Genomic DNA, 24,157 nt, shown 5'->3' on the forward strand with positions numbered 1-24,157 from the left:
AGAAAATGGAATCAGGCAGGACCTGCTTCCTCCAAAGTATAAGAAACCAACCTAGCATTAGCCCTGTGTTTAACAGCAGTGGGTGGATTATACTTTATACAACTTTTACATGCAGCCAAATAATTATTGATCCATGCCCATTGTGTGTGTAGCTGATGCACTGGAATGGGGGGAGGGTGAGCTGTGGAGGAAAGAAACGTTTTGTGCGTCAAGTGAACCGCCAGCTGCCTTACCCACATTCATCATCCTTTGCCACAAATCTATCATCTCTCAGAATAAATTTCAGTTATGTTATGTCCATGGTGTAGGAGGGGCAGGGTGATGATGAAAGACAGGCAGAGCTATGACATCAACTGAAAAGTAAAGTGTACATTTTGGGCAAGTTCTGTGCTGATCGGGGGATTAAAGGAACAGTAACACCAAAAATTAAAGTGCTTTAAAGGAATGAATATAATGTACAGTTGCCCATCACTGATAAAACTGGTTTATTTGCTTTAAAAACACAACTATAGTTTATATAAACCAGCTGCTGTAATAGCTATGGGACAGTCATTCAAGCACAGGATGCATAGTAAAAAACAGATATGTTCTAAAGAACCCCATTAAATACTACAGAGCTTATCTGTTTCCTGCTATGTATCCTGTGCCTTTTCTTCTTTTTTAGCTTTGAATGGCTGCCCCTATGGCTTCACAGCAGCTGGTTTATATAAACTATTGAGAATTTCTGAAGCAAATATACCACTACAGGACAACAGTACACTATATTGTCATTCCTTTAAAACACTTATTTTTTTGATGTTACTGTTCCTTTAAGGGAGCAGGCCACGAGCTACATTGGCAATACATTTGTACAAATGCAAGCTCTGGCCTTGGCAGATGTTTTACTGGCTAGGATGGTAAAACACCAGCTGAGAGACAACCTTGCTCTCTGCCTATAATCTTTGTAAAGAAATCAAAAGATGCTGCTATGGTTAGCAATATTTATTAAATATATCTGTATATGCATCTATTTATTTCATAAATATGAATTATTTATACTTTACTATATTTCTTCAGCTACAATATGTTTACAGCATGCATGCAATATTCTTTTCTTGTACTCCTGGGAATGGGGAAAGAAGTCAAAAGGATTTCTATACACCAGATATTCCTGCTGTTAGTTCATTGTGCTTCTGTCATACCATCAACCTACCTCAACTTTCATGCTGCTTTCACAGCAATCCCTGTATTCTTAGCACCAGTATTTCCAACTGAGGAAATCATTGCTACTTCATAAATTATGCTTCCAGTTCATTCCCTCTCACCAGAAGTAAATTCTCATAACATTTTCACTACAAGTGGAAGATAATAGTTAGCACTGATAATACCTATGAATTATGTTGATTTTGGTAAATTATGGCTTTGACATTGTTTTGACATTTCTGTTTCTTAGGCTTTCATTTACAATAAAAGCATTAGGAAAACAACATGGCAATCTGATGGAAACTGGCTCCTTACAGGATAGGTCAAGTAGTATAGTATCATTTGTAAAATATACCAAGATACATATAAATACAGAAAACAATATAACATTTTGCAACTGTAGCAAATGAATCATTGATATCACTGATATACCTCCTGCTTTGTTTGCAGAAAGTCATTCTCACAGACCTGTGAGCATGACTGCATGTGATCTTGTTGGAAAGCAAACAACAGACACAGTCTCTTCAAAACCGAGGATATATTTTGTTAAACTTTTATTGCAAACCAATGAATTTCCTCCAAGTTGTGGCAACCTTGCTGTGGGATCTCAAGAAACTGGTAAGATGGGCAGCTAAGTTAAATGTCAATAAATGCCATACCCTTTATACCCTTACTGGTCATTCCTATTGCGTGTAACGTCATTTCCAGCCCCATCGCTTCTCAACTCTCCTCAGTTGTGCAATCGGATTTAAACAGCAAAGGCTCCAGGGAGTATTTTTTTTAAAAAAAAAAAGATTTAATATAGGCTATATATAGGATATATGTAGGATATATATAGGATATATATATATATATATATATATATATATATATATATATATATATATATATATATATATATATAGTATATATATTTACAATGCAAAGGTAAGGCCCCATCTAGAATACGCAGTACAGTCTACGTTTTCCAATCTTTAAGAAAAAATACAATTGAAATAGAAGACCAACTAAGTTAAGGGTTAAGTTAATGGTATGGAAAGTCTCAGCAGAAAGACTGGCCAATTTGGGATTGCTTACATTGGAGAAGAGGTACAAGGGGGGATATGATAACTATGTAGAAATATATAAGGAGACAATATAATAAACTCTCTGATGCATTATTCAATAGCAGGTTCTTCTAGCAGAGAAAATTTCATTGATTCAGATTAGAAGAAAGATATTAATCTTAAAATGTGGAGTTTTATTACAGTGAGAACTGTGAAGTGGATCTCTCTCTCTAAGAAATGTTGTGCAGGAAGATACATTAGATCATTTCGAGAGTCTGAATGTTGAAGGGCAGAATATCATTTTAGGAACTGAAAAAAATACAAAGTTTCTGATATTAGAGGCTGTTCGCCTTTGAATTAACTTTTAGCACAATGTAGAGTGTGATATTGTAAGACAATTTGCAACTGGTCTTTATTTTTTATTATTTGTGTTTTCTCTAATTATTTCACTTTTTGTTTAGCATCTATCCAGTTTGAAATTTCAGTATTTATCTAGTTGCTAAGGTTCAAAGTACCTTAGCAATCAGTTTGTTGAATGAGAGACTGGTACAGGTATGGGACATGTTAGAGGTTTGGTTCTTCATACCTTAAGTCTACTAGAAATCACGTAAACACTAAATAAACCCAACAAACTGGTTTTACTTCCAGTAAGGATTAATTATATCTTAGTTTAGATCAAGTACAAGGTACTGTTTTATTTTTACAGAGAAAGGGGAAATCATTTTAAAAAATGTGGATTATTTGGATAAAATGGAGTCTATGGGAGACAGCCTTTCTGTAATTTGGAGCTTTCCGTATAACATATCCCATACCTGTATATGAATAGGAGAAAACCTGAACAGAAAAATAATAAAAAGTATCAATAACACTAAAATTGTAGCCTCACACAGCAAAATGTTTTATCTTAACTCAGTGACCTCAGTTTGGAAGTAGATAAAAGTCAGAAGGTGGCAGAAGGTTGTGCAGAGCCGGATTTACATAGTGGGCACCCCTAGGCCCACTGCCGTTAGTCGCCCCTGTCCCTGCCCCTTTATTCATGCAAATATTGTATCTCTGGTGCATCCCCACTGTTTTTGAACCAATGTGGGTGTGGTTGGGCAGCATGCCGCCCCCCTAAAATCCTGCAGCCCTAGGACCAGGCCTAGGTGGCCTTTCCACAAATCCGGGCCTGAGGCTGTGGACCAGCCATTTAATCCTTAGTACAAATCTAATCAAGGGACTGCTCTGAAGGAACATGCACACTTTTGAGGGAAACTAGTGAAGCTCTAGATGTTTTTTCCACATTTCTCTGGATTAGTTAGGCTGAAAAGCTTTCAACCTAATGTACTCTGTTAGTGTTTCTGTTTTTTTTGTTACCTTATCAAGCTACATTATTCTTATATGTTTAATTGTAATAAGTTCAGAACTAGAGTGAATCAGGCTGCAAAATTACTTGGGCTGTTGCCCTTATAAAAAAGTCATGCATTTTTTACTTCGGGCTGTGCCAGAAACCGACACCAACATTTTACAGATTAGCAAACACTTCTTTATCTTTAGATTATTTATGTTAGTTATGTTTATTTTTTCATGCATGCTCTGATTGAGTTTCCTGTTCCATATAAAATAGTACAAGCTCAATCAACAGAGCCTAATGAATTTGAATAAAACTCCGGGTCTGAGTTATCAATGCTTAGTATCTTTGCTAACAACTGAATTTCTATTTTTTCTATTTTTTTATTTATTACGTGTAAAAACCATGAAAACCGCTAATACAAAACTTTGCCAAGTTGTCAAGGTCCTATAGAAGTCAATGGGACTTCTGCGCTGCGCTGATCTTATTGGACCAATTTTAGTCAATTCCAACCTTTAGGAGGTTTGCAGATCTTTTTTCCAGTGTGAACATGATAGATCTGAATATACATTGTATGGTTTGATTAGAATAACCATTAGTTAATTGTTTACTTACTGTAAATAAAACAAGATTTAGTATGGGAGTTGATTTCATGACTTCCAATTATTTCTGTTGCCTGGACACCATTTCCCAGCAGTAATATAACATCTACATGTCTCTTTATAAGGAGGTGTCCATGGCAACTAATTATACAATTTGATACTGAAGAAATGTTCTACATACAATTATGAATACTTTTACTTTACAATCAGAAATAGCTTCATGCCAGCACATGGATGATTGCACTGTATATATCACAGCTATAGTCAAAACATCCTATGTTTACAATGCTTCAAATCTGGCAAAAGTTAAAAAAAAATATTTTTACAAATATTGTGATGAAATTAGCTTCCAGTTTTAATCATAACATTTATTTTACATTTGTGTAAACAACTATGATATGTAGACATCTGAACATATCTTCAAAATTATGTAAACACCTTTTTACGGATGTTATGGACAATTTTAATTTATGTTAAGGTGAAGTAATTTTGCATCACATCAAATATTTGTAATATACTGTATACTGTAAATACTAGAAAAGTCACCAAGGCAATTTGCTTTGTGCACTTGTTATTTGTAGTGTTTTTTCTTTGTGGTCTATGTATATGCAACACAGAGTACTCTGAACTAACTCACAGCTTTCACTAACAACATTTTTTGCTTATCAACAGTGAATAAGAGGTCCTAAGAGGAAATGTGTGTCAGGAACTGACACAAGTTAAACTGAGGTAATGTAGCTTCAAGATTAGATGCCCACTGCATTTAGTATATTAAATATTATATATTTAATATACTGTTGTTTCTAAATTTGTGCTAAAGTATTTTATTTCCTTGTGGGGTGCAATAAGGTGTAACCCTCAGACCCACAATGTGAAAGCACTGCACTGTTAAACCTCAACAGGTAGGTGCCCTGTGTATTCTGGAATGTGACCCTTTCCTATAAGTACTGTATATGCCAGAAAAGGGATACATATATACCTCTAACCATTTCAGTATTTGGTTATTCCTTCTTCCCCAGCATTCGCTATATTAACTCCACTCAATACAAAAGACACCCAAGGCAGCTCTTAATTTTCACAGTGCTATAAGGATATTCCTCTTTGTCCAAGGATATTCTTCTTGGTAAAAGCTCATTGCTAGCTTTCTCTTTCAAATTCATATTTAATTTTATTTGATTTATTTATACAGAACATGCATTATCCTGGTTAGCACTTCATGTGTGAAGAATTTAGCACTTTACAATTACCTTCTTAATATGCTCTCATAACTATAGAAATCATTGCTCACCACTTGAAATATAGTATTTGATAGAATCATGCATTGAACCTGCAGTACCCAATCATCTTTATCAATTCCATGTTTGCCCTTTCTCTCTCTCTCTCTCTCTCTCTCTCTCTCTCTCTCTCTCTCTGTCTCTCTCTCTCTCTCTTCAGTGCCTCTTGCTTATACTTGCACTAATCACCAAAAAAAAGAATAAAGCTTGTGTAGAGAGAGAAAGGTAAAATCAAAAGGAATGTTTGGCGAGTGCTGCATACAGCAAACATCTACTGCTTACTCTCAACTGAGAGACAGTTCAGCAATTCTCATTAACAGTTTAAAAAATAACATCTATTATAGTTTACTCCCAGCAATGTGTATTACATCTGGTTCTGACTCTGGTGGTATCCTCTGGACCACTAGGAAATACAAACCAGTTTAGGTACTTGTCCACTGACAGATTGAGCCAATAAATAGAGAACTAAAGATTTCCTCAAAACCAATAAACTCCTTTATTGATCCCAGACATGATACTTCTGGTGACCTAAGAACTTTAAATGTAAACTAAATAGCACATAAACCATAGCCTTAATATTTTTTCAGTCAGCAAATAATTTCACAGTTGACACCTTAGTGCCAATTCCCAGTGTGCGTTGGTCCCACCATGATCCCTTGCTCCAGGAATCTCACTCACTGTGTCCCTAAGCTCAACAAATTGGGTCTCTATACTGGCAGTCTGGTCAATGCAGGGTATTAACCTTCACTATCCATCTTTTTGGAGCATTGAGCTGCTTAGCAAGCTAAATCTTGAGCTTGTCTCTCACTCCAAGGGGCATATTTATTATGCTGTGTAAAAACCAGTGGGATAATACAAACACATCGCTAGGTTTTGCTGTGTAAAAAAACAGCTTAAAATGTTTACGCATTTTTCTCTTACAGTGATTTCTACCAGAAGCAATGTAAAATAATGGCATTTGCATGGTGTAACAATACACACACCTTGATAAATTCACCATTTATTTTACACACCTTTTTACACTGTTTTTTCAGTGAATTTTGCTTTACACAGCATAATAAATATGCACCCTAGAGTGACCATTACAGGGCTACCTCTATTGTTAGTTTTGCCGAACTGGGCATCTCTTAAATTAGTCCGAAACTCTGAAAAACAAAGTGACTACCAACAGTTTAACAAAGGACTATCTGAGGTGTCTGAACTACAGTGGAATAGAACAGCCTGAGTAAAATGCAGCTAAATCCTCAGGGTCCCTACATATGTAAAGTGTTCCAGGAGTTGGTGGCAGTGTGTAGAATGTAGCAACATATGCCATATAACATTTTTAATGCATGACTTTGTTGGGTCTTTGGAGAAGCTTGCACAGACACATCTAGCTGGTAAATGCAGGTAGGATGGAAACACCCTTTAAAGATGATCTATCTAAATGATATACTGCTACATATTATAGTAATCATTTCATTTAATTCTGACAGAGCTCAGTAATGATAGCTTCATATGGAACTGTTTTTTGTTAAAACAGCTTCATATATTCATAAAATCTGCATTTTGAAACTAGTTGGATATTTAGAGGGCTTAACACACTAGGAGGGATCACCATCTAATTACCTGCTATAGGGGCTCCTGATGAAGAAATAAGCACATTTGACATTTTCTAACCTTTTGCTTTCATCACTTACCAAACAATTCAAAAGGAAAATGATTCAAACTAATTCCCTAGCTAAAATGTGAATTCATTGAGCCAGACAGTGGTCAGATGAATTGTCTGGTACTAACAGGAAAATTGCAATGCAGAGAGTTTATAACAAAAAAGAGTAGTACAGATTAGATACAGCTCATTGCTCTACAGTATATTTGAAATGTGCTATGTTTATCTGCAAACATATAAACAAGAAATGTTGTACAGATTTATGTTATATAACCAATAAGGTGTTTTTTTTTAAATATCAAAATAATAGCAACTGCAATGGGTATTACAAGATATTTTTGTTCCATGGATTATGTTTTCAGTCGCTTGTGTGAAACATACAACCTTCTCCTTGAGATCAATAAAATGAAACAACACCAGACTCAGTTTTCCTTTTCTTAATGGGTCGAGGTCAGCCGCAGCTTTATTGAACCATGTTTAATGACTCTTGCTTATACTTACACTAATCACTATAAAAAATAAAGCTTATGTAGAGAGAGAGAGGTAACATGAAAAGGAATGTTTGCAAACACTGGGAGACAGTTCCCCAGTTCTCTTTAACAGTCGGAAAATAAATATCTATTATGTGTAGTACACCTATAAGTGTATATAGAAGTGTGTTAAAAGTGTGCGTTGCTTTCAATGTGCCTGTAAACCGGTAGTTAAAGGACAACTCAAAGCATATCTGTTTAATCAAACAGATAACCTGTCTTTGCCATATTATGCCAAAACATAGGTTACCCCAGATGCCATCCACTGCAGCCGTGGTGAGCATGTAAAGAGAAAAATCTTTGTTAACCAGACACAAATGGCAAGGACCAAAATCAATTACCCACCAGCCTGCTGTGAGGCCTGTACAGCTCTCCAGGTTCCTGTGATGCTTAAAGGAGAAGGAAAGCTCCAAGACAGTTCATTACCAACAGATTAGCCACAATAGTGCAAGCTAGAACGTTATATTTATTCTGCAGAATGCTTTACCATACCTGAGTAAACAGCTCTAGACAATGTCTCTGTTTATTAAGGATAGACGCTGCCATATAAGCTTGGTGTGACATCACTTCATGTCTGGGTCTCTCCCTGCTCACTTACAGCTCTGAGCTCAGATTACAGCAGGGATGGGAGGAGGGAGGGAGAGAGGAGCAAACTGAGCATGCTCAAGCCCTGCCCTGGAAGTTTAAACTGAAAACAGGAAGTCTGATACAGAAGCCCACGTGTACAAAATAAAAGGAAAGAAATGCTGTGTTTCTTTTGACAGAGGACTCAGAGCAGCATTACTTTGATGGTTTACTGGTGTATTTATATAAATCTTTCTGATAAAGCTTGCTTCATTTTAGCCTTTCTTTCTCCTTTAAATGGGCTGTTCACCTTTGAGCTAACTTTTAGTATGATGTAGAGACTAGTGATGGGCGAATTTATTCGCCAGGCGCGAATTCACGGCGAATTTGCGCGATTCGCGGCAGGCGAATAAATTCGCGAAACGCCCGCAAAAATTCGCCGAAAAAATTCGCCGGCGTAGAAATTTTTTTTTTTGAAAAAACGGGCGCCGGCGTCGAAAAAACGGGCGCCTGCGTCAAAAACAGGTGCCGGCACCGTTTCGCAAATTTTTCGCCGTTTCGCAAATTTCGCGCGAAATTCGTGAATTTTTCAGCGAAGCGAAACGGCGCAAATTCGTCCATCACTAGTAGAGACTGATATTCTGAGACAGTTTTTATTTTTTATTATTTAAGTTTTTTGAGTTATTTCGTTTTTTATTCAGCGGCTCTTCAATTTGCATTTTAAGCAATCTGGTAGATAGGGTCACAATTACCCTAGCAACCATGCATTGAACAAGAGACTAGAATATGAATAGGAGATGGACTGAAAAGAAAGACAATTAATGAAAATTAGCAATAACAATACATTTGTAGCCTTACAGAGCATTTGTTTTTTACAAGGGGTCAGCAACGCCCATTTGAAAGCTGCAAAAAGTCAGAAGAAAAAGGCAAATAACTATAAAACTATAAAAAATAAATAATGAAAAACAATTTTTCAGTTACCTTAAAGGTGAACCACCCCTTTAAAGAGGAGGAAGGTAAGTGATCTCCCTTTTTTATATCAGCCCTCCTATCAGTGTCCATCACTAATCCCTCACCCCCCAGTAGTTATACCCAGATTCCCCTCAGCTCCCCAGTATATAACGAAAAAAAACCCACCAAGACATATCATTAAAAATAACCTACCGAATACCTTACCGAAACTCAGCTTGTGCTCCTCTTCAGAAAAGGCAGGGAGAAGAAATCGAGTGCCACTCGATGGATCTTCACCCTGTTGCCTTTTATGAAGAGGAGCACAAGCTGAGTTTCGGTAAGTTATTTTTTAATAAAGACTTTGCGATTATAAAGTTAAATATGTCTTGGTAGTTTTTTTTTCATTATATACAAACAAATCTTTTAAAACGTGTTTTTGATGTTACTGTTCATTTAAGGGTATATTTTCTCATCAGTATTATACCTTATGGGATGATATTCTAGGTATAACCTAAAAGTTAAACAAGTAATTTATTTTTAATAACGTATATAGTATCAGGCTTTTACCATACTTTATATACATACATTGAGTTTTTTTCACATTTTTCACAGTCCACTGAAGCTTATGGCTTGCCTCCTTAATAGGGTGGCCAATTCCAAATCTCCAATTTGTGACCACTGTGACCAATAGATGCCACTTGTTGATTTTTAAACAAAATGAGTGCTTGACACTTCAACGAATTTAGCGGTTCATGTCCTTCTTTGAAGTTTAAAACCAATAACACATTTTTAAAAATAATTTAAATAAATAAATATATAAATAAGTTATACTACAATGATGAACCAACTGAACACTAAATCACTAAATATATGGCCAGTATGAGTTACATTTCTCATTCAGTTCCTTTGCCTTTAAACCATTACATGCATAAGGAAATGGGATTCCAAATAAAACAAAATGGTCTGCGACTCGCGACAATTTGTGTGTGCTCGACAATTTTTACACAAGCTTTTCTTTTGTCCAAATGCTTTAAAGTCAATGGGCATCCAAATAATTTTGACAAGCAACAATTTTTTATGACACAGCAAATTTTTGTCACTGCAAATTTTTGCTGCAGTTTCGCATAAACATTTGCAGTTGGCAAATGCAGCAAATCGCCATGAATCCATGCCTGGTGAATACATTTGCCCATCACTACCCACAGCACACAAATATCAGAAAGGCTTTAATTGTAAATCATTCCCTGGTGGCAAATTTTTGCTGCCCACAAATGTTGATAATTTGCAGGTGAAAAATCCTCTCTGCCAAAAAAAAAAAATTGACGTGCACATAAAAATTGTCACTCGTCATATTTGTACACTCATTGACTTAAATGCATTTGGACAAAATAGTCATGCGTATTAAAATTGCGCCAAAAATTGTTGAGCGTCAAAATAATTTTGACTTCAATGCATTTTGCGAATTTTCTGAGTTTTCGCCCATCATTAACAATTACAATAATTATATAATAGTTGTAGATATGCAAACACATATGTGAATAATACATACTTTCTTTTGTGTTAGGATTCCACTCACCTGAAATAATTTTTATTTCTTATGCCTTTATAATTCAAACAATATCCTGATTTTCACCATGACAAACTTTAATTGCAACACATCCTAATATATCTATAACATTTACTATATCATATTTCTCTTTTTATCATTTAGAAAATAAAAATTACACATGCGGTTATTGAGAAACTAACTAGAATCTAAGAAATAATGATGATAGATAGATGGAGGTGGATGGCAAAAGATGATTTATGGAAGGTGATGGACAGAAATGGATAAAGTTGATAGAGATGGATAATGATAGAAGAAGATGGTTGATGATGGATGGTTATGGGTAGCACTGATGCTGATACGAATAATGATGAAGAATAGTTAGCCGTGTGCAGCATCATCATCCACGTGTATGGTTTAAAAGAGAAAAATGCAGTACCAGCTGCTTTGTGCCTTATTTAATAACCCACAAGCACTGTAAAATAAAAATAGCTAAAGCTCCAGCTAAAAGAAAATACAATACTTTTTTTTTCCTTATAAAACTTTCATTTTTAAAACTGCTGTAGAGCAATTTCCTTTATCTCAGTCTTATTACTAATTAATCCTTTTAATGGATCAAAAGCAATGGGTTGGAATGTTGGGTCACAGTAGCATGATTTCTCTATTATAAAGATAGAATCACAGGCATAAAAATGACGGTTGATTCTTTGGGACGTAAGCCTATTGAAGGGGCAGTATACTCTCACTTGTTCAACATAAATTCAAACAACAGGGCTTGATGATAACATAATTTTCAGCAAAACAAATAGGGCAGACTGGAAGCTACTCCATGTTGGCCATTGGTAGGCAATGAGATTACCAGTGCAAAGGCAAGGAAAAGTCCATTGTGCATGGGTGGGGTTATCTGTGCACTGATAGCACTGTGAGCTGCATTGTGGCTAAAAAAAACATGGTGAATGTCATCTAAAATTGCACTTTGCACACTGCAAATTACAGCCCTTATAGCTCCCAGAATTCAATAGGATTTTATCAGAGTCTTAAAGCAACTTTGACGAATAAAACTTTTTCCTTTTAAGTTCTCGCAGAATCCTGTCTGGCCTGTTTATATTTGACCATCTCTTCTTTATTTCAGCCCTGAAGGCACTGAAAGTATTTCTAGCTGTGAACAGAGGAGTAGCACTATATCTGCCCTTTTGAAGCTTCTTACAGGGTAATACAGACAAAAAAAAACAGAACAGTAAATGTGGTACTGCAAACAACAAATAAGAACTAGTTATTCTCATATAGCACAAAAGAGTAATTTTCTAGATAATCTGTTATAAAAATCAGCTACAAACTGATGGTCAGATAATTTGGTCTCAAATATCTGAATTTAATGAAACTATTGTTTGTGTGTAAACAGCATTATGGTACATTGATGTTTTATCTCAGTTCTATCTCACTGATGGAAATATCTGCTGTATTGAGGGTATTTTATAGTAGATGTATTAGCAATGTAATTCTTTTGGACATGCGTTTATTTAGAGCAATATTCTTTGATTTATGAAAATAAACTGTAATCTTAAAAGGTTTGGTTAGCAGTATTAATGTGAAAGCTATCTGGAAAAGTTATTTTCATAGATAAATATGGCTCCATTGTTCATACTAGAAAGCTTAGTAATATTAGACTGTTGGCTATGTAGATTTCCGCTAGGTAATACGGTATCCTCCTATGCTCCATAAACATGCAGGCAGATTAACCGACTACTGATAAAATTGAGTATAGCATGTGTAAATGTTAAAGGGATCCTGTCATCGAAAAACATGTTTTTTTCAAAACGCATCAGTTAATAGTGCTGCTCCAGCAGAATTTTGCACTGAAATCCATTTCCCAAAAGAGCAAACAGATTTTTTTATATTCAGTTTTGAAATCTGACATGGGGCTAGACATTTTGTCAATTTCCCAGCTGCCCCCGGTCATGTGACTTGTACACATATAGCTTATACAACTAAATCACATGAAATTAAATACATAGAGCATATGAAGTTACATACATCACAATCAATACAAAAGGTGAGGAAGGCCCTATGCAGAAAGAACTCTAAAGGGAAGGGAGTAATACACAAGGTGTGGGAGTGGGCAAGATTGAATTAAGTGGGTGAGAAATGTGGTACTGTAAGTGGTATTGCGTTTGGTAGTTAAGCAGAGTAAGGGTAGGCTTCTCGAAAGAAGTGCGTTTTAAGAGATTTCTTGAAAGCAGAAAGGTTGGGACAGAGTTCCAGAGGAGGGGTGCAGCCCTTGCAAAGTCTTGAATGCGAGCATGCGAGGAGGTAATGAGAGAAGAGTTAAGAAGCAGGTCAGTAAAGGAGTGTAGTAAGCTTTTGGGTGAGTATATAGAGATGAGTTCAGAGATGTAGGGTGGGGCCTTGATTTAATAAGTGACAGGATATGAGGAGTGAGTGACAGGGCAGAATCTAGGATAACCCCAAGGCACCGGGCCTGGGGAGATGGGGTGATAGTGGAATTGTTAGCTATGATGGATACTTCTGGGATGTTACTGGTGTTAGTTGGAGGAAAGAGAACCATTTCAGTTTTAGAGAGGTTGAATTTAAGGTAGCGTTGCGACATCCAGGTAGAGATAGCGGACAGGCAGGAAGAGATGCGAGTTAGGAGTTCTGGGTTAAGATCAGAAGATGAGAGAGAGATCTGAGTATCGTCAGCATAGAGGTGGTAGTGGAAACCATACAAGTTGATTAATTTGCTGAGGGAGGAAGTATAGAGGGAGAATAGTAAGGTTCCCAGGACAGAGCCTTGAGGAACCCCAACAGAAAGAGGTAGGGGAGAAGATGCTACTCCGTTGTAGGAGACACTGAAGGAATGATTAGTGATGTAAGAAGAGAACAGGACAGGGCTGTGTCATGAAGGCCAAGCGAATGGAGGGACTGGAAGAGGAGAGGGTGATCTACAGTGTCAAAGGCAGCTGAGAGATCGAGCAGTATTAGTAGTGAGAAATTATTGCTGGCTTTAGCGGTTAAAAGGTCATTAGTTAGTCGGGTCAGAGCAGTTTCAGTGGAGTGTTGTAAAACCAGATTGTAGGGGGTCCAGCAGGTTATTGTCAGAGAGGAATGAGGTTAGTCGGTTGTAGACTAGGTGCTCAAGTAGTTTAGAGATGAAAGGTAGTATAGAGATAGGTCGGAGGTTGTCAAGATTGGAGGGATCAAGAGAGGACATATATATATATATATATATATATATATATATATATATATATATATATATATGGGGATCCATTATCTGGAAACCCATTATCAAGAAAGCTCAGAATTACAGAATTACCATCTTCCATGATTCCATTATAATGAAATAATCCACATTTTTAAAAATTATTTCCTTTTTTCTCTATTATAATAAAACAGTACCTTGTACTCAGGGCCGGAACTAGGGGTAGGCAGAGTAGTCACGTGCCTAGGGCACAAAGCTAGAGGGCGCCAGGCACGTACCTCCTCTGTCACCTACCCCAAGTCCTGTTCCCTTCTCTGCCCGACTCGCTACTTATTAGCGCTTCTTTTCCGCTTCTGCATATGCGCGCAAACTCCATTTCGCGCATGCACACACGAGCACAGATTTGCGCATGCGCACATGAGCATGGCGCCACGACTGCCTGGCTTGCCTTGGGTGCCTGCCCAGTGAGGCCCGGCTCTGCTTGTACTTGATCTAAACAAACTTATAATTAATCCTTATTGGAAGCAAAACCAGCAAAATTACGCAAAGATCTGTTATCTGGAAAAACCACAGGTCCTGAGCATTCTGGATAACAGGTCCCATGCCTTATATATTATATATACATGGAGAGTAAGTTATCACACACAGTATAACTATTTGAAATTCCTTTTTAAGGGAAAATAAATGCAATATTAATCATATATATATAAGCACTATAATGTTGCTGTACACTACATTTCAATTACATTTGCATAAAAGGGAGAATTCGTTTCAGTAATGTAATAAATCATTCATGTTATTCTACATCCAGATTAAATCAACTGATTCTAAAACCATTCATATATCCATTTCAATACACATGCATCCTCGTTTATGACTATACTTTATAAATAACAACATGTGTACAAAGTATCAACCGCAAATGCACATTAAACCTTATTAAGTTTGAGATGGCAAATACATATTTATTTCTGTTAAATACTGACTTCATTTTAGCTAATAATTTAGCAAATGGTTAAAAATTTAATTTACCTCTTATAGATTACTGCTGATTAAAAGATTTAGTTGAAATGCATAAAATGAAGGTGCTGAATTCTAATATCTGAAAATTAAGGTGGATGCCATCTGGGTAGAACCACTGCGAAAGGTGAAATTTCACCCAGGCCTGCACTCTCTTGGGTCCTCTGGATGCTCACGCTCACGTGTGCTGAGAATTGTGTCTGGAGAAGGGGGCCCAGCTGCTCTACCTTCACCTGGGCCCTGACGGTGATAGTTCTGTTACTGGATGCTGCAATACTCTATATAGACTGATGGATGACATTGTGGGGCACATTTACTTTGCTCGAGTGAGTGAAGGAATAGAATAAAAAAAAAATTCAAATTTTGAATGTTTTTTTTTGGCTACTTCGACCTTCGACTACGACTCGAACGATTCGAACTAAAAATCGTTCGAATATTCAACCATTCGATAGTCGAAGTACTGTCTCTTTAAAAAAAACTTCGACCCCCTACTTCGCCACCTAAAACCTACCGAGGTGCAATGTCAGCCTATGGGGAAGGTCCCCATAGGCTTTCCTATGTTTTTTTGGTCGTAGAAAAATCGTTTGATCGATGGATTAAATTCCTTCGAATCGTTCGATTCGAAGGATTTATTAGTTCCATTGAACGATTTTTCGTTTGATCAAACTAATTGCGGTAAATCCTTCGACTTCAAATAAGGATTTACATTCGGCAGTTGAATATGGAGGGTTAATTAACCCTCGATATTCGTCCATATGTAAATCTGCCCCTGTAAGTCTCCCTCTTCTTATTTCCATTAAAATTAAATGTAGATGATTTTTTTTATAAAGTCAATAACAACTTTATATAGTTCTGATTCCTAAATATGAATAATTAGTGTGTGTATATACTGTATATGTATCTATGTATATATAAATGCCCAAAAAACTCCAGGCACGCTTTTTGCCTAACAGTATGTTCTAAAATCACATGTTATCAGTTAGAACACTCACTGTTAAGCAACACCAGCTCAAGAACTATTTGTAAGAAAATTTTCATGGGTAAATTGCCATATGCATAACATCACTACGCCATATCATATTGTATTGGCAGACCAGAAGAATGCTACCTGACTTTTTCTAAACCTTTTCTATTAGACTGAAAAAGGTTTTTTATTTTATTTCCCATCCATAACTTTAATTTTACAAGATGCCCAATCCCTGTTGTCAAAAAACGTCACCTTGGCTTAATGCTTCTACAGGAGAATAAAAATGAACTGGAATAGTTTGTTTTCAATCTTGCTGAGCAGTACCCAAAAGCATATATAAAAGACATTAACCCCATACTCTCCACATACTTCTTATCTGGCTTGCTTGTCCACCTACAGTACTTACACATACTGAGGTTGAAGCATGTGAGAAATGCGGCAGGATGGCTATATGCCATCTGAGCATGTGTTATTTTAATTATGGTGGAAGACAAGAAGTGCTGAAAAGGCTGGTGCATAAGGGAAAACAAGGCCAATGTCTTGTACATTAGCCCTATGCCCTCAGGTTACAATACAAAGATACAACTTACTGTATTTGAGTGAATTAAAATAGTACATATATATATATCTAGTATAGGTCAATCTAAAAACAACTGGACTTGCTGAGTAATCAATGAAGACGTTTCACTACTCATCCGAGCAGCTTCTTCAGTTCAACTGACTGGTGTGGGAAGTTTTCGGTATATAAACTCTTCCACAATGTGCCATTGTAAATGGATTAGTGGAAGAGTTTATATGCCGAGAACTTCCCACACCAGTCAGTTGAACTGAAGAAGCTGCTCGGATGAGTAGTGAAACGTCTTCATTGATTACTCAGCAAGTCCAGTTGTTTTTAGATTGACCTATACTAGATATACTATGACCTGGATGAATGAAAATCTTCATAGTCATACATATATATATATATATATATATATATATATATATATATATATATATATATATATATATATATATATATATATATATATATATATATATATATATATAAAATAAAATATTCAGAAACCATATCAAAAATATGGAGTGCATGAACATTGTCTTAACATCAGTGAAGCTCCCAATGGCATTTCAGAAGCTTGCTATGGTCTTTTATCATTATTGAAAATTCCAATCTCTGGCACATTACTTTTATTAACAGGTAATGCACTACAACTACCAGCATCAACTGTCAGACCTTGAACAAGGATGCTTGGAGATGGAAGCAAGGATACTATGGTATTCAGATGGAAAGCTAAGCTTGGGGGAACCATATGTAAACACTACACATCGCAAGAAGTTCTTCAATAAGGTCAGTCTGAACCTTAACTGTAAGGCTGTAGTACTGCCAGTATTGTTTAAATACAACACACACACACACATATAGATATATATATATAGATATAGATATATAACATCTGATAGAAAGTAGCAATTCAGCATTTTCATGATTCATCAGGACATTGCTACTGACTGCTTCAAGAGTCTGGCTGACCACTGCCTGTTAATCATCCTTTGATTGATGTCAGGTGACAAAAGTTCTCAGTTATATTAGCATCAGCCTAAGCATATGCATGTCAAGCGTTCCATGGCTTATTAAAATAAGGCATGAAAACCTGTGACATACAATCACTCTGAGCCTTAGACAAATGTTAAATATTTAGTGAACTCCTGTCACCTGACATCAATCAAAATATTATTAGCGGACATGTCATTTATGAGTGTCAACATAATGTTAAAAGAAGCTGATGAGATTGGGAAACAGAAGCAGATAAGTGTACCAGAAATATCTCAATGTTACAATTCTGTTGAGTTTTAACTTTGCTTTAGGTCATGCTCTCTGTTCCTGCCTTGGTTCATTGCTTATGGGTTAGGCCACACTGGACGTTTTAGGGAGATTTGGTCGCCTGGCAAATAATCGCCTCGTCTTTGTGGCAACCAATCTCCCCAAACGCCTTCCCTGACTCTGCACCGGCTAAAATGAAAAAACGCAGTTGCTAATCACACGCTGCGATTCGTTTTCCAAAGTCGCCAGAAACCCATTCAAAGAAGAAAAGGCTCAAGTTACACAACAGATAGCAGGTAAGCTCTGTAGAACATGATGGTGTTATATGTTATCCACTATTTAACCTGTGCCATGTAGCTGTTTTTCAATTTCTGCCATTGCTACTATATGAACTATAGTAGTGTTTCTGAAGCAAACACATCAGTTTTACCAGTGTAGTGCAACAGTGCATGGCATTTTCATTCCTTTAAAAAACTTAAATTTTGTTGTTGTTACTGTTCCTTTAAGACTGTGGCACACGATGCAGTTTTGGACATTTGTCAAACATCTCAGATCTCCTTATATAAGCTCAGAGAACACTTGCAGCGTTATATAACAAAAGATTCTGAGGCAAACTTAGTTATTATAATGCATGGAGGACAGCAGAATTTTAGAAGACCCTTTAAGGAAGTCCCACAAGAGGCCACCTAAAAGAAAATAAAATCTTTATTTCTAAACAACTATAGGTCACACCATAGCCTTATGCGTTTTCAACAATCTGTTCAAATGCTATAAAACTGCTATGTTTGAGATAAGCCTGATTGAAATTGTTTTCACTTTTATAAACAGTCTTTTATACGTATGCTTCTGTAGGTTGAGTCAAGTCAGCATTCAATATAGTATAAAAGCCTTTAACATACTAAAACATGTATATGCCACTGCTAAGTTGCCCATTCTTACCTTATAATTACCTTATAATTAGAAATACCAGCTAAATACAGCAGTGTACAAAAATAAAATGTCAAATACAGTAATGCAGTGATCCCCAACCAGTAGCTCATGAGCAACATGTTGCTCTCCAACCCCTTGGATGTTGCTCTCAGGGTCCTCAAAGCAGGTGTTTATTTTTGAATTCCAAGCTTGAAGGTAAGTTTTAATTGCATAAAAACGTATAGTATATTGCCAAGTAGAGCCTCTTGTAGGTTGCCAGTCCACAAAGGGGCTACCGAATAGCCAATCATAGACCTTATTTGGCACCCCAAGGGACTTTTTCATGCTTGTGTTGCTCCCCAATACTTTTTACATTTGAATGTGGCTCATGGGTAAAAAAGGTTGGGGACCCCTGCAGTAATGTATGCTAATGCTCAAGTAGCTTTTGTTGTGCTGCATTTTGTCTGCAACCAATGCCACTCCTTAGCATACACATCTGAATGTGGCAGGTAAGCATAATTCAGATGAGCAAGCTAAGGAGTGTTGAAGTTTTCAGGCCACAACAAGGTCCTGTACTTCTTTCCTTGCCAAGGAACAGTTGCTCAGTAACACTGTGCACGCCATTGCAAGTATATGAAACAGGGACCGACGAACATGACTCCAGGGAGTGGGTCATATAGGGAACAATAGGCAAACCAGTAAATATAGCATTGTAGTTAAAGTCCTCTGCAAATTCTCTTTAGTTCTTTAGCTGTTGAGAGAAGCATACAATATATTCTGTCTGACTTTTATCATAAGCTAAAGGAGAAAGTAATGATAGTTGTTGCAAAAAACAGCCATTCTGCAAGAAATAGCTTTAACAGAAACCTTATTACAGTCTACCAGCATATTCACAATGAATCTATATTTTAACAAAGAACAAGTCACTTCATCTTTTTAGAATAGAACAAACACATACTATATTGAATGTCACCTTAAAAGTGATTATAACCATTTTCTACACAGAAGAAAAACCTGAATAATTTAATCTGGAAAGGTAATTTGTCATTAGCAAGATAGTACAAAAAACGCTCTTCGATTAAATGAATCTAAGGGGCCAGAACTGAGAATTTGTTAGTTCTCAAATAACGTACTAAGGATTTTGGCCACATAACAGTCTGTGCTGGAATTATATTGGTTTGATATATACATATTTATAATTTATGGATGTCAATGTGTATGTGTTTCAAAAACAGTTTGATAAAAAAACAGAATAAGCACATAAATAATAACTTTTCAATTATGCACAGTTTCTTTGTAAATTATTAAAAATAGATGAGCGAAAAACATCAATAAACATTATTGATACAAAAAAAAATAGATGAGGAGCAGGTCTAGCATTTTGTTAAGCTGATATTAAACAAATTAATAATAAATGTGAAATTATTATTACAAGAGGAAATATTTACTACTCAAAGCATCTGAACTTCTAACCAGACTTTAAACGTGAGATAACTTAGCTCAATAAAATATTCAGCAATGTACAGTACATCTTGTTTTCCCTAAGGGCAATAGGAGACAAGGAGATTAGTCGCCCGCAACAACTATCTCTAAACGACTATCGCTGGTGGGAAAGCATTGGGAGGAGATTTAAGTGAATTGCTGATGGTTAAAAATATGTAACTCATCAGCTTTTTGAAGTTGCCTGAAGTTTCCAAAGAGATGTATGTTTTATTATGAGAGATTCACTTTATCACTGGTGGAAAAGTGTTTGGAGATTAGTTACCCGCAGAGGACAAGATTTGTTGCAGGCGACTATTGCCCTTAAGTCATTTAAAAATGAAAGAAACCCAATGACATTTTTCTGCCACCACTATGGATTCTTGGAGCATGGAGCTTAGTTATTATCAAGTACAAGGTACTGTTTTATTACTACAGAGAAATGGGAAACCATCCTTACAAAATAGAATTATTTTTACAATCAATTTAAAATATAAAATTATGAAATATAGGGGTTTTCCTTAAATCATAAGTAGCACCAAAGATTATTAGTCTGAAAAGACATGAAAAGACAGGATCGGGAAGGTATTTGTTAATGGTACATTCTCTACTTGGAGTTGGTCTCTCAGGGCTCTGTATTTGGTCCACTTTTAATTAACTTGTTCATTAATGACTTAGAGGAGGGTATTCTATAAGTAATGTATCAGTATTTGCAGATGACACAAAACTATGCAGCCCAATAAATTCCATCCAGTATGTGGCATCCTTGCAGCAGGATCTTGACAAACTGTCAATCTGGGCGGCTAAGTGGCAGATGAGATTCAATGTTGATAAATGTCAAGTACCTGGGATGTAATAAAATGCAAGCCACTTATACTCTTAATGGGTCTGCACTAGGCAAATTCATAACAGGGACGTTGGAATCCTTGTAGATAATAAACTTGGCTATAACAAGCAATGCAAGTCAGCAGCATCAACAAATAAGTACTTGAATTGTATTAAAAGGAGCATAGATTTGTTGGAGGGCTTTACTCTTCCACTGTACAGAGCGCTGTTAAAGCACCATCTAAAATATGGCATACAGTTTTGGTCTCCAGCGCTAAAGCAGGATATTATTGAATTAGAGAAGATCCAAAAAATGGCAACTAAGCTGGTAAAAGGTATGGAAAATCTAAGCTATGAGAAAAGACTGACCAAGTTGGGATTGTTCACACTGGAGAAGAGGCACTTAAGGCGTGATATAATAACTATGTACAGTATAACTATATAAGGGACTTATATAATAATGTCTCTAATGCTTTATTTACCAGTAGGTCCTTGCAGCTGACATGTTGGCAGCCATTCTGATTAGACGAAAGGAGGTTACGGCTAAATATTCTGAAGGGTCGTACAGGTTGATACATTAGATAGCTTTAAGATGGGGTTGGATGTATTTTTAAAAAATGAGGGAATACAGGGTTATGGATGATAACTCATAATACAAGTGGATCGTGAGACTGGACCGATTGCCAGCTTGGAGTCAGGAAGGATTTTTTTCCCCTTTGAGGCAAATTGGAGAGGCTTTAAACTGTGTTTCTTGCCTTGACTCTGGTTCAATTAGCAGTTAAGAGGTTATATATACACTAAAAGGGTTGAACTTGATGGAAATGTGTATTTTCTGTTACTATGTCAGATATTTTTCCTCAGTACTGTACATATACATTTGTTTTCAGGATTTTATTTTTGTATTGGCTCAACTTTGGTGTTTAATCATCATTTATCTGCAGGCTAAACACAGATAAGAAATCATTTTCAATTCATACATGGCCTATTAACTAAAACTCAACTTTTTCTCACTCTATTAAGAAAAACAAAAAGATCAAACTCTCAAACCTGAATCCCCTTAACTTACCAATAATTATTCTCGAAAACAAAATTGTGCGTCAATTGTAATCATGCAACTTTTTTGAATTGTCGCTCCATAAACTCAACTATATTGAACTATCACCGGAAACCTTTAATTTATTGGATTATCGAATGAAAACCAGAGTAAACAACCTGAAACTATTGAGAGTCTAAAAGGTAAAAAAACATGTTACAATTGATAAAGGGACCATCTGCCATTGACTTTTTCATCATTTTGACAGGTTTAAGATGGAGTATTTTCAGAATCTAATTTTTACTAGCTTCGGCGCATAATAAATCTTGAAAAATTCGAATTTATTTTTCTAATTTTTGTTTTCCCCTTTAAAAACTTGACCAGAAAAAATTGAGGTGTAATAAAAGTTTTCAGACTGAAAGCTGTGTATAATATATATGGTTCACAGAAACATTAAATAATTTTCAACACATGCCAATATGATTAGCCCATTAATAATATTAAATCACATTAATAACAAATGATATTAAAAATCCCCTCTTGGTGAGTATATCAATAAAAGAAGCATCTAATAATTAGAGGAAGTGTCATAATCTATTTATATTTTTCTACTTTTCTATGAATTTAATTTTCAAGGTACGATGCAAATATCTCAGTTTTCAGTTAGCTGAAAATAATTACCATGCTTGCTGTTTCCTTCTTTGACTATTTGTTTTTACGTTTTAAGAACAATTTCTCTAACCATTGCTTTTTGTACAATATCTTACCAAAGACACAAATGATTATAATCTCTTCAGATGAAGTTCCCACACCCCAGTAATGCATACATGCACTAAATCCAGGAATATCATGGGACAGTGATAAAAGGAATAACCTTAGCTAGGCAGATTAAGTTGTCACCATGCGTCAACTAACAATAGATTTTCAAAGTTTCTAAGCACCATCTAGAAAATAATCAATCGCTCAATCAATCCCAAGTGTAGGTATCTTATCTTTCATCTTAACTGTTTTAAATCTATAATAGGTCAATAATTATATGGTTCAGTTCCTAGATACACTGAGTTTTTTCCTGTTCAAGCTCCAAAAGTGTTTATACACACAAACACAGGTATATATATATATATATATATATATATATATATATATATATATATATATATATATATATATATATATATATATATATACACACACAGACAGGTATAGGACCTGTTATCCAGAATGCTCGGGACCTGGGTTTTTTTCCCAGATAACAGATTTTTCTGTAATTTGTATAAAACAAAGTCCACCAAGTTCAACCCCTCCAAATGAAAGCCCAGCATCCATACACACACCCCTCCATACTTTCACATGAATTATATCTACCCATATCTAGAGTTTAGTATCACAATAGCCATTGATATTATGTCTGCCATCACAACATCACCCGGCAGTGCATTCCACAACCTCACTGTCCTCACTGTAAAGAACCGCCTACGTTGCTTCAAATGAAAGTTCTTTTCTTCTAGTCTGAAGGGGTGGCCTCTGGTACGGTGATCCACTTTATGGGTAAAAAGGGTCCCCTGCTATTTGTCTATAATGTCCTTGTAAAGTTTAAAGCTCCTTTTTTTCAGAGAAAACAACCCCAACCTTGACAGTCTGCCCTCATAATTTAAGTCTTCCATCCCTCTAACCAGTTTAGTTGCACGTCGCTGCACTCTCTCCAGCTCATTTATATCCCTCTTAAGGACTGGAGTCCAAAACTGCATTGCATACTCCAGATGAGGCCTTACCATGGACCTATAAAGAGGCATAATTATGTGTTCATCCCTTGAGTTAATGACCTTTTTTATGCAAGACAGAACTTTATTTGCTTTAGTAGCCACAGAATTACACTGCCCAGAACTCCCAACACACTGCCATTTAGGGCATAACTTGCATTTTTTATTATTTTTGCCAAAGTGCATAACCTTGCATTTATCAACATGGAACCTCATTAACCAGTTTGCTGCCCAGTTTCCCAACTTAGACAAATCACTCTGCAAAGTGGCAGCATCCTGCATGGAACCTATAGTTCTGCACAATTTAGGCCCCCACCCCCCTCCGTACGGCCCGCATTTCAGTGGTGTGAGGGCTGCCGGGGGGCCCTGAGGGGGTGCGGGCCCTGGCCCGCTCACACCCCCTGCTCCCCCGGTAGTTTCGCCACTGGTTGTGATGGGCGAATTTGTCCCGTTTGGGAATTTCC

At 36.3% G+C, this 24,157-nt stretch overlaps 1 protein-coding gene across 2 annotated transcripts in view; it reads right to left on the reverse strand.

Annotated features, from left to right (window-relative positions):
- Positions 1-24,157, reverse strand: part of LOC108704460 (glutamate receptor ionotropic, delta-2-like) — a 599,719-nt gene that overhangs the window by 287,950 nt on the left and 287,612 nt on the right. The window lies entirely within an intron of this gene.

This window comes from Xenopus laevis, chromosome 1S (assembly GCF_017654675.1).
Source record: "Xenopus laevis strain J_2021 chromosome 1S, Xenopus_laevis_v10.1, whole genome shotgun sequence".
Classification (NCBI taxonomy): domain Eukaryota; kingdom Metazoa; phylum Chordata; class Amphibia; order Anura; family Pipidae; genus Xenopus; species Xenopus laevis.